Source organism: Nycticebus coucang, chromosome Y, assembly GCF_027406575.1.
Source record: "Nycticebus coucang isolate mNycCou1 chromosome Y, mNycCou1.pri, whole genome shotgun sequence".
In the NCBI taxonomy this organism is placed as follows: Eukaryota; Metazoa; Chordata; class Mammalia; order Primates; family Lorisidae; genus Nycticebus; species Nycticebus coucang.
The window spans coordinates 28,841,391-28,853,605 of NC_069805.1; positions in this window are offsets into that span (position 1 = coordinate 28,841,391).

The following is a 12,215-nucleotide window of genomic DNA, read 5'->3' on the forward strand; positions in this document are numbered from 1 at the left end:
ATTCAAGTCACAATAATGCCCATCATGCAGAAGAGACAAAATTGCTTCTAGCACACTGCCTCACACCTTGCAGTGAGTAATAACTACTTGATGAATGGATATGCAGAAAAAGGCACTAAACAGCAGGATGCATATCTGCAGCCAAAGTCAGAGCAATTATGTTTCTGGAAACAGGAGTCACCCAAAAGTAACAATGACCCGAGTTGCTGTTCTACTTAACCACACAATTAAAATGGTTATGTTTATCATAGAACCGTGATACTTGAGAGAAATCGTTTATCTTCACTCATATTAACTTCTGTTAAGTGTTTTTCATGTAATTAAAACAGTAAGAATTTTTCACACATATTTAAATACTTTTTGAAATTTATTTTTATATATTTTCATACTAATTTATTTTTTTTGTTTGGGCCTGTGAAAATATACTACTTTATATGTGTGAATGTCATCACTTCTAATATGTAATTTGTTTATCAGATACATGGAGTTAGAGGAACAAAACATTATTAAAATTTTCCTGTATACATTGTACATATGTCATTTTCTTTAAACATTCACAACAGTAGTTAGGTAAACCTCAGTATGCTCTGTGTATAGATGAGAAAATTGAGTCTCCAAAGGTATTTCCCTTAATGCAGGCTAATAAGTGTTAAGTACCATTTTCAGAACCAGGACATGACAAAGCAAACAAAGAAAATGATAGATAAGAAATGAGGAATAAGAGAGTGTATTGAATTAACATTTTTACACATGTAAGATTTGCCATGCTTTCTAATTGCCGGACACCTGTCAGGTTTCTACTCAGCAGTGTATCCCATTTGTGGTTCAAGAGGCACTGGTCAGGAAAACGTGAGAAAACAGAGTAAGCTGTGGCTGGGAAGGAAATGGGGAGTCCCAGAGAGGCGCGCCCAGGACCCTGACTGGGCTTCAGACTGACTTGGGAGATACACTGTCCTTGACAACCACTGCGTATGTGGAGGTGTCGTACTACCTTAGAAATTTGGGGAAGCGTTCTCCTTTTTTATTTTTTAATCTCTGAAGTTAATCTGTAGTATGATGAGGTATAACCTGTGCCCTTGTCTCCTGTATACCTGCTAGTTAAGTTAATTTTTGAGCCATCATGAGTATCAGAAAACAGATATTTCCTTTTGGGGCCTCTTGAGAAATCAGACCCAAAAAAACAGGAGCCCTTTGGTCATCACATAGATGTCTCAAAAGTACCTTAAACCCAAAGTCCTAAATTGAATGTATTTTTAACCAATGGTTATCAATCTCTCTTTTTTGATTTTCTAATTGAAGATACTCATGGACTCAGTCACCCAGGCCAGAAATCTGAATGGAAGAAGCCAGGGGAATGCCACGGCACAGTGGTTGAGAGCATAGATTTTGAAGTAAGTGGGTCAGTTGTCAGGGTTTAGATTTCAGCTCTTATATTAATAGCATGACTTTACGAAAGTTACTTTATCTTTTGAAGTCTCCGTTTTTCATCAATAAAATGGAGGCAACAGTCATAACTTTCTCATAGTACTATTATGCAGGCCCTGTGATACAGTCCAAAGAAAGTACTTAATACAGTGACACAAATTAATTATGGTGATGACCATGTGATTAATGATTCTTAAGTTTTTGCTCAACTATCCTTCATCCCAAAGATCATCAAATCTTGCATACTCTAACTCAATCCTTTCAGATCGTCGCTTCATGTCTATTACTTAGGCCCTAATTAATTTTTGCATAAGTATTGTTGTGTGGGCTCCTGTTCATTTACCTCCTACTTAACCTGCCTTTGTTTGTCCTTCTTGCTGCCCCCGAAGCATAAATACACTTTTGTTCTCTTCTGCTTAAAGTTCTGTAGTAGTTTTTCTGTTATTTATAAACCCCAGACTTCTTTTTATGTCATAGCAAGTCTTGCATAATGTGGACCCTGACTATTTATCTTACAGCATCTTTGGTCTCCTGCTACTCACATCTCTTATTCCTATTCACTTCTTCACACCTTCACTTGTGCCATTACTTCTGCCCAAACAGCCCCACCAGTGTGTGTGATTTCTAAATTTATATTCGCTATTTCAGATCCCATGAAGAGCCTCCACTGCCTTTTTCTGCCATCCCTTAGGGGAGCTAGTTGCTTTGTCTCTGATGCCATTTGGGTCTCATCTAGACCTCTGTTATAGCACTGATTGTAGATTTTGTGATTATTATTTTTATTACCTACCTAGTGTAGTCCTCTGGAGGCCAGCATAGAGCACATTGCCAAGCAGAAACCTGAGCGGAAGCCTTGAGGAGCCAGGGGAATATAATGGTGACTTGCCAAAAGGGAGAGGAGAAGTACAAGCTAAGGGCCAAGCATGACTCATTCCTGGAGGTTCAGCTTTACAGGAGAGGAAGAGTCACTGGTAGCTGGCATGTTTTCCAACCACCTGGGGTAGGAGAAAGGGTCTTTAAGGCATTTGTTCTCCTTGTAAGTTTATATAAATTGACCCCTGTTCTTTGATGTTTTTTGGAGACATACTCTCACGGATACTTTGGGTCATACATTGTATGTGTTTTCTATTGCTGCCATACAAATTATCACAAACTTAGTAGGAGCTTAAAATAACACATTTATTATCTTTCAGTGAAAGAATTAAAAAATCTGCCATAGGTGTCACTGGGCTAAAGTCAGTGCTGTCAGCAGAACTGCATTCTGTACTGCAGGCTTTAGGGAAGGATCTATGGCCATGTGTTTGGGGGCTGTTAACGTAATTAGGGTTCTTACAGTTACAGAGCTGTGCGAGGCCGTCCCAGCTTCAGAGGCCTTCCAGACTCACTTGAATCCTTCCTGCCTTGTTGCTCGCACATCTCTCTGACCACAGCTTGTTTAAGGACTCATGAGATTAGATTCGACCCAGCCAAAAACCCTGTATACGGTTCCTTTTGCCAAACAAGTTAACATATGCGCAGGTTCTAGAGATTAGGGCATCGTCATCTTTGGAGGAATTTTTCTGTCTGGCATACATAGGACCGCATTATTATCGGGCACCTGTTCCTTCTTGAATAAAAGTCCCTCTGGCTCTGGGAAGCGAGGTATCTCTTCTCAGTTTGAGTCTTTTGGATGCCTAGAAGAATTAGAAATAAACTTGCATTTCTAGTGTAGCAAAGATTTGGCATTGCTTGGGTGAGTTCCTCATGCCCCGGGAAAGCATTTACTTCCATAGTCCTTAGGACTTCATTTGACATTTGTTAGTATGATTTTCCCAAACCTCTGGGATAAAGGGCATATATGCCCTATTAGCATGTGCTGTCTGGCATTATTTTTCCTTCTTCATCCTCTCCATCCCACGTGCCCTGTGGACATTGGCTTGCTTTATCACAAGCTCCAGACAGCCCTGCCATCTCTCCCTCTCAAGGCAGCCTTCTTAAGTAGCAAGGCTGCCACAGTCCCTCTTCCACCCAGTCACTTTCCGCCTCAGCTAGACAACTGGACTCTCAATTCCTATTTCATTCTAATACATTTTCCCTCACTTGCCACACTCCCTTTTCCTATTCTTTGAATTTGACTGTCAGTTAGTGATCACAATCTGCCTTGATTCCCAAACCTATTAAATACATGCCATCAACTCCTCCTTATAAGTTTATTTCTTACCCAAGATACTCTCCAGGATTCCAAAACATCTTCTTGTCAGAATCAATGTTCTTTCATCCAGAAGTAACTATCTTCCCTTCTGTGCTTAGCTGCTTTCTTCTTGAAACTCTCTATTTTATTGAGCCCATTATTTTTTATGTGTTTTTTAAATTCTCATCATTTTTTTACTTTTTTGCCTCACAAAGAGTTTCTTTTAGATTCACTTTCACTGATTTTTCTTTCTATACAATCCTAGTAGAGATCGTTTCTCAGCTAACATCCTGTATTACAATCATGGAGTGCATACTACTTCCTAAGTAACTATCACATTAAATTAAGGTCCTAAAATGTGTTATCTTCTTTTGAAGTATACATTTCCATAAGCTGGTGCCTTCTTTAGTTTTTGCAAATTTATCTATTTTTTATTGTTGGAAATTCATTGAGGGTCGAAAAAACCAGGTTAAATTGATTGCTGTGTCGGATAAAGACCCTCCCATAGTAGTGTTCCACCCCCAAAAGGTGTACCACCCCCACCCCCTCCCTCCTTCCCTTTCTCTGCTCTCCCCATCCCCCACCCCCACCCTGTGCTAAGTCATTTATTGTTCTCATGTCAGAATTGAGTACATAGGATTCTTGTTTCTCCATTCTTGTGATGCTTTGCTAAGAATAATGTGTTTAACTTCCATCCAGTTTAATACAAAAGATGTAAAGTCTCCATCTTTTTTAATGGCTGAATAGCATTCCATGGTGTACATATACCACAGCTTGTTAATACATTCCTGGGTTGGTGGGCATTTAGGCTGTTTCCACATCTCTGTAATTATAAATTGACCTGCTATAAACAGTCTGGCCTATGTGTCCTTATTGTAAAAGGATTTTTTTTTTCTTCTGAGTAGATGCCCAGTAATGGTATTGTAGGATCAAATGGGATGTCTAGTTTGAGTTCTTTGAGGTTTCTCCATACTTCCTTCCAAAAAGGTTGTACTACTTTGCAGTCCCACCAGCAGTGTAAAAGTGTTCCTTTCTCTCTACATCTGCGCCAGCCGTCTGCAGTTTTGAGACTTTGTGATGTGGGCCATTCTCACTGGGGTTAGATGGTATCTCAGGGTGGTTTTGATTCGCATTTCTGTAATAATTAGGGATGATGAGCATTTTCTCATGTTTGTTAGCCATTCGTCTGTCTTCATTAGAGAAGGTTCTATTCATCTCTCTTGCAAATCTATCATTAAACAAACAAGCTGAACTGATGTCTTCTACAGCTTTGTAGAACCAGATACTGAGAGATGCGAATAACTCAGGTTGGATGAGTTGTTGAGCTACTAAGTGTGGTCTCAGTTACAAACAGGTGTGACTTATCCTAGCATTAGCAATTTTAATCTTGGAGTATACACCTAAATTTACATTTTTATCTCATTTTGTCTAGGTTAGGTAAAATGTCATACTGTTACTCTCATTTGAATGCGAAACGAGTAAAGCTTCTTGCTCTAACTAGTGATGGCAAGATAAACAATAGCTATCCTGTAAGAGAAAGTCTTGTTCACTTCATCAGATAAGCTTTAGGGACTCAGTTCTACAACTAAGCCACAGATTATTCCTTCTCTTTTTGCCACGAACATCTACCACTCATGTTACAAATCAGTGCTAGTAGCATAGCATGGTGTTCTTGCCCCCTTTACACTACGTGAATCATTGCAATCAATTTGATTTGCATTCATAAGAGCCATGGTTTGCTGTAAAACATAACATTGGAAAAATAAAAAGAATTTAAAAGGCACACACAAAAGGAATGCATTTCAAGATTATGTCTTAATTGCCCTGATTTAATTTTTTTAAAAAATCCGAATAAAAGGTTCTGTCTTAAATGTAGCTTTTGCTGACATTTATAAATGATAATTTCTCTGCTAGGTGTTCCCTTCATTACAAGTAACAATTCTAAATTTTATTAGTGTCAATACCTTCATTCGTAAGTTATCCTGAAGATGTGGCCATTCTTCTAAGTGAAGTTTCATAAGAATGGAAAAAGAAAACCCACATGCACTCACTATTTAACTGGAACTAATCAGGCAACACCCATATGCACATTTGCTAGTAAAATGAAATGGAAAGCAAGCAGGTGGCAAGGGCCAGGGGGAACAATGAATTTACATCTCACGGACACAATACATACTGTCTGGGTGATGGGCACACTTACAACTTTGACTCAAATTGTGCAAAGGCAACTCATGTAACCAAAACATTTGTAAAAAAATATTCTGAAATTTAAAATTATAAAACCAGCAAAAATAAAATAACCCAATATTTTGCAGCCTTCTAGTCATTAAGAGGATTTTATTTATTATAGAAATGTATAATATTACGAAAATAAATATAGGAAGGAGGTTTGATTTTCAGTTTCCCTTTTAGATATCAGGAGAAAATTACTGTAGTTTCTTACTATCGGGCAGCGAGGTGCAGAAGCCAGCTCATCTCAGTTGAAAAGAGCCAATGGAAAGGAAGTCTCCCCATTCCACATTCAGAGGTGTCACATTGGTGGCCACAAATGGGCCACGCTGTAAGAATCCCCACTGTGGAAATCAGCAAATGAGGACTTTTCTCCCCAGAGAGCTGGTTTTAGCCTTAGTCAACATATGGCTGGTGTGGTGTACCCTATACACACAGCTTCCATATCAATGCAGTAGCTGTGAGCTCTGAGGAGCCAAGTGGACTAATTTTTTTGTCACTGCTGCTGCTATTGTGTGTATGTTTTACAGTTGACTAGGGACTTACTCATTTTTGCAGTAATATTGTTACTGCAAACTGCGAGTTCTTTTTTAGTGGTAGGATTGAGGAATCACAAATAGTTACTGTAATAAATGGACTCTCAGCCACAATTTTCGAGGAGGCCTCATGAACTACATCTGATTAAAGTTGCCCCAGTGACTTTACTTTTTTTATTTTTATTTTTTTGAGACAGAGTTTCACTCTGTTAGCCTGGGTAGACTGCCGTGGCATCATAGCTCACAGCAACCTCAAACTCTTGGGCTTAAGTATCTTCCTGAGTAGTTGGGAGGATCTACAGCCACCCACCACAATGCCCAGTTAGTTTTTCTATTTTTAGTAGAGACAGGGTCTTGCTCTTGCTTAGGCTGGTCTTGACTTCTGAGCTCAAGCAATCTACCCACCTCGGCCTCCCAGAGTACTAGGATTAGAGGTGTGAGCCACCGTGCCTGTTAGCCCAATGTCCCTGAACAAACAACTCTGAGAGAAAAATGAAATTGCCTTGTGGGACATTCAGATAGAGCTTTAAGAGAATATTGAAAACAATGGCAGCAATAAAGGTGAAGCTGATCAGTGGGATAGGAGTCAGCATTATTTCCAATGATAATCAAATTATTTGAAATGTTAAATGGCAAAGTTATTCAGGTTAGGGGGAGAATAATCAACATACACACTTCTGAGTCTTTCCGCAAAATAATACAGTGAAGAAGACAATTCTGTTCCTTCTACTTTTCCTCCAATGCCTCATTCCAGCGTTCATCAAATTATGGGTATCTACTAGTTTAACAGAAGCAGAAAGCTTTAGAACAGTTGTTCCCAACCTGTGGGTCGCGACCCACAGGAACTGTATTAAAGGGTTGCAGCATTAGGAAGGTTGAGAACCACTGCTTTAGAAGTTTTTGTTACATACATTTAACCTAAAATATGGTCTCAGATAACAGAAAGTTTATTAACCTCGATATGGAGTCCAAATAGAGGTTGCCTCGATGGCTTTCACAGTTGAAATGAGCACATTGGAAGTTTTTCAAAGTAATTGATAAAAAAATTCAGAGAAATTTGCATTAATAGACTAAGTCTATTTAATGTTTTTAAGAAAAAATTTGAATAAATCTAAAGCAGGTGTCTTTTATGTAGTTTTTCACTTGGGAACAGAGGTGAATCTTGGTCACCTTTTTTGCAACTTTAAGTTAAACTAGATTAACTAGACTAAAAAAGGCTGGGCAAACTACCATCAGAAGGCTGAATCTGACCCACTTTCTGATTTATATGCCCCTGAATTAAGAATGATTTTACATTTTTAAATGATTGATAAAAATCAAAAGAAAAATATTTTGTGATTTGTGAAAATTACAGGAAATTCAAATTTCCATAAATAAAAGTTATATTGAAACACAGTCTCAACCATTCTTTTACATATCTATAGCTATTTTCATGCTACTAAAGCGAAATTGGGTAGTTACCACAAATATTATATGGTCTGTGAAGGCTAAAATATTTACTATCTCTCCCTTTAAAGAAAAAGTTTGTTTACCTCAGGAGCAAACACACTTCTTTATTGATGTTTTAATTGCAATCCTTTTAACTTGAATGAAATTAAAGATCAACAGTTTTCTTAAGGATATCAAATAACTGCATAAATTAATTATGAAACGTGCAAAAAAGGAAGTAAGTGATGCCCATGCAGTCAGCTCAGCTCAGACAGATCACATGTTCACATTGCCCCTTTTCTCTCAGTGTCTGCAGCCAAAGACTTTGGAGCAGCTGGGGATCTTCTGCTCCTCCCGCCACAGCACAGAGGATAAAAGCACAATGCTCTGGAACTATTAAAAAGAGGTTAATAAAGATATGCACAGAACAGAAAATAAAGAAGATACTTCAAAATTTCCTCTTATTTTGTTTCTCTGTGTGCTAAAAACATAATTTTTCAAGTGTATACTTCTAAAATGTGCCCAAGTTTTTTGCACTCTGTCTGACATTGCTTCATTTTCTAATTCTGAGAGGCTCAAATGACTAGAATATCTGAACCTCCTAGGGCCTGGCTGTAGTTTTGGGTGCCCCTGTCACAGTGGAAATATGCATATGCCCTAATGTCATTTGTTCTGGTTATATGCAAATGTAGGTAACTAACTAGGGGAAAAGAAAATAATTATTATATCTCCAAATTAAGGGTAGTCTGCAGCACCTGTGGTTCAGTGGGTAGAGTTCTGGCCCCATATACCGACGGTGGTGGGTTCCAACCCAGCTCCAGCCAGCTGAAACAGCAGTGACAATTGCAACAAAAAATAGCTGGGCATTGTGGCGGGTGTCGTAGTACCCGCTACTCGGGAGGCTGAGGCAGGAGAATCACCTAAGCCCAAGAGTTAGAGGTTTCTGTGAGCTGTGATGCCACAGCACTCTACCCAGGGTAATGAAGTGAGACTCTGTCTCAAAAAACAACAAAGAAACAAAGAAACAAAAAAACAACAAATTAAGTGTAGCCAAATATAGACAAAGGTAGATTTTGAAAACTCATACAGTATTACTTAATGTGGTTTCGGAAAACTAGAGATTGCTTAGGTTTTCACAAGTATGGGGTCAGAAAAAGAAGGAAACTAACTTCCCAATTTTAACAAGCAAGATTTACTTGGGGTTATCTGTCCCAAACCCAGAACATGTTGAGGTCTTCAGAGCATTGATTTTCAACTGCTGGGCACACTGGTCGAGAAGGATCTTAGGTGCGTTGTGAAAATTTTTAATGATCATTAAATTATTTTCAATAGAATTTGAAAGCACAGTGTATTCTTTTTTTTTAATCTTTTTTTTTTCAACACAATTTAAGTGTGTTATATGAGTTTAGCTATAGATTCTAGTGTACTGTGACTTAAAAAGGTTGAAAAGCACTGCTTTCAAGGTTCAGGGGAAGGTGAACATGCAAAGTACAAAGAACCAGAGAAGGAGCTTTGATCTTGGGTTGGGGCAGTATTCATTCTCAACAGTAGAAAAATTCTGGTATATCACTAAAACAATTCAAGGTTAATTATCATTGTATCATTTTATCCTGATAGCATGCCTGATAGGGGAGAATGTGGTAACCCTTACTGCAGCAGAGAAAAATGTGGTAATTCTGAAATGACTTCCTAAAATGCATAAAAGAAATACGGATATGGCCAGATGTAAGACCAAGTCTTCTGACTTTAGAGTCATATCTTTTAGAAATATTCTTCCAAAAAATAATATCTAGAATTCAAGAAAAGTAGGAATGCTTTTAGGACTTTAGATCATCTAATTTAAAGGACATATTATTTGGCCTATCAAAATCTAGAATACAGATGTACTTTCTCTTACCTTCTGGAAAAATCTCTTCTCCTCATGTTTAACATGGAATGCATTAGGAATTCAATGAATGTGCTCTTTTTAATAAACATATGTGCTACTACAGTAGTGTCAGGGGGATACATGTTTCAAAAACTAGTAATGAAAAGATAAAAATATAAACAATATTTCAAAACTGGCATGATTTCCTTCTGTTTACTTTTGTGTATATGTTTCAGTTGTTTGGCATTTTTTCTTTCGTATTAGATTTGAAAAATGCAAAATTACTGTACATCTGTTTGCAATCTCATTTTGAAGTTTATTCCATTTGTAAGCCACCCCTAAAGAATATTTCTTACTTTGTTTCTTCAGGATATTGTGTGTGTAGGAGTAGGTGTATATAATCCTCTTCTCTAATATTACCAAGTGATAAAGAATACTATTTGGGGGCGGCGCCTGTGGCTCAAAGGAGTAGGGTGCTGGCCCCATATACTGGAGGTGGTGGGTTCAAACCTGACCCTGGCCAAAAACTGTTTTGCAAAACTGAAGTGTGAAATAGTAGTAGCTCTCTTCTTGGTACTCAAGACATCCTGATTTGATGATTTCATTTTAGAAACTTTACTGGAAAAGGGTCTGAATTTACACAGCAGGCTTAATTTCTTTCTCGAGAATAGGCCCTAAAATGCTGTGGAATTTTATTGATTTACTCTGAGAATCACTGCACTGCCCTTCAGAAAATCTGAGCTGAACTGAGAGGACACAGTGCGGTTGCTTTGTCAGAGTTAGAGCTGTTTGTCTCACATTACACAGTATATATCGAGACTGCAGACACAGTTTGCTGGTCAAAAATACAGCTTTTATATTTAAGTCATTTTAATGGCAAGCGAGCATAAAAACTGATGATGAGATCTTCTGATGTAGATTTTATTGTGACAGGTTTATACTTTGCTTGGCATCCAAAATTTGATTCCTTACACAGATAGCCCTTGAGAGAGTGTTATTTGGTTATCCAAATCAGTGCTCATACGTTTTCAAGAAATCTTATTAAAAAACCCTGTTCCACGCAGTGTGCCGTATCCCATACTCCTAACTTCCTTTAGCTTGGATACTTCTTTCTAACGTTTCCAAATTGCATAGTTTCCCTGCTCCCCTGGTTTGGGCCTGTTAGAGAGACTGAGTCTACTTAGAGGTCACAGCTTCTGATGTGGGCTTGGCCTTCCCACGGGGATGGAGAGACACTTGACAGGCCCATGTCTTCACTTCCCTACTCACTGGTGAGGATTTAAGAATTGATGTGAAAATAACTGAACTTTGGCACTGATAATATGATTTTTAAGAGAGTTTATGTGAGAATAAAGAAAATGTAATATCCCAAAGTTATAGGTCAGCTTGGTCAAGCTGATTTCAGATAGCTAAATTTTATTAAAAAAAAAAAAAAAAGAAAGAAAAGCATAGCGGGCTAGAGACACCAAAGAGGGACTCTTTGCACTTTATGCGAACAGCTGGTAGGCTGTGCTTTCTGCTGGGGACACCCGCAACCCCACAGCTCACATGCTCCCTCCAGGAAGTCCCCTCTGAGCCCTCAGCACAACTGACTCCACCTCCCTGGCTGGCTCCACCCCAAGCTCAGTGCTGCCTCTTGGCTGCTTGTTACTCAAGCTTTTCAGCACTTGGCAGGGACCTGGCACACAGCTCTGCCTAAAGCTTGGTGAATCAGGACCCTGGGGCCAGACAGGGAGCCTCAAGAGAAATCAGATGTATTCTGAGAACTATCCCTTGAAGGCTACCACACATCCTGAATTCCAAATGCTGAGGGCCTGGGGACCTGCATTTTGTCTCTCCTATTGGATGGTTCTTATTTATTCCCAGGCACTGGGGAAATGCAGGGTAAAGGGCACACACCCAGGACCTTCTGCTACTGGACCTCTCAGCAGCAAAATCTCTAAAGGGGACAAGAGGACTGGGCCATCCTCCACTACTGAAACTTCCAGGATTCCTCAGAGCTCCTTGTTAGTCCCCTGGGCTACTTCAAACACTTAGACCCTTACTGCTTTGGGGTTTACTTCTGATTTTTGTTCTCTGGCCACCTGTCAGTTAAATAGTTATTCAAAAATAAAGAGAAATGCATGCCAAATATTTAACAAGTCACAGGAAATAGTTGTAGAGTGGCTGTACCTTCTTAAGCACAGAGCCGGTGGAAGAACACATGATTTATTCTTCCATACAGAAGAAAGGGTGGAGTGACGGTCCAGGCCTCAAATCCCACTGCAAGATGGCCATTCAATAAAAGCTCAGAATTTTCTTTATTCATTGGCCTTATTTTTTTATTTTTGAAAATTAATACATCCACGGGGTGGGTTATCAATAGCTCTTCTCCTTAACCACTGCTCCATAAATGTCTCTGAAAAAAGAATGATTTCACAGCCACAGCTAGATTACTGAGTGAGGCCCAGGGTGATGAAGAGAAAGAGAGCAGGCAGAAGTGTCTTTATTGGCTGCTGCAGGGACCAGGGGAACTGGGGAGGGAGACCAGGAAAGCCTTGGGCTGGAGGCCCAAGGTGTT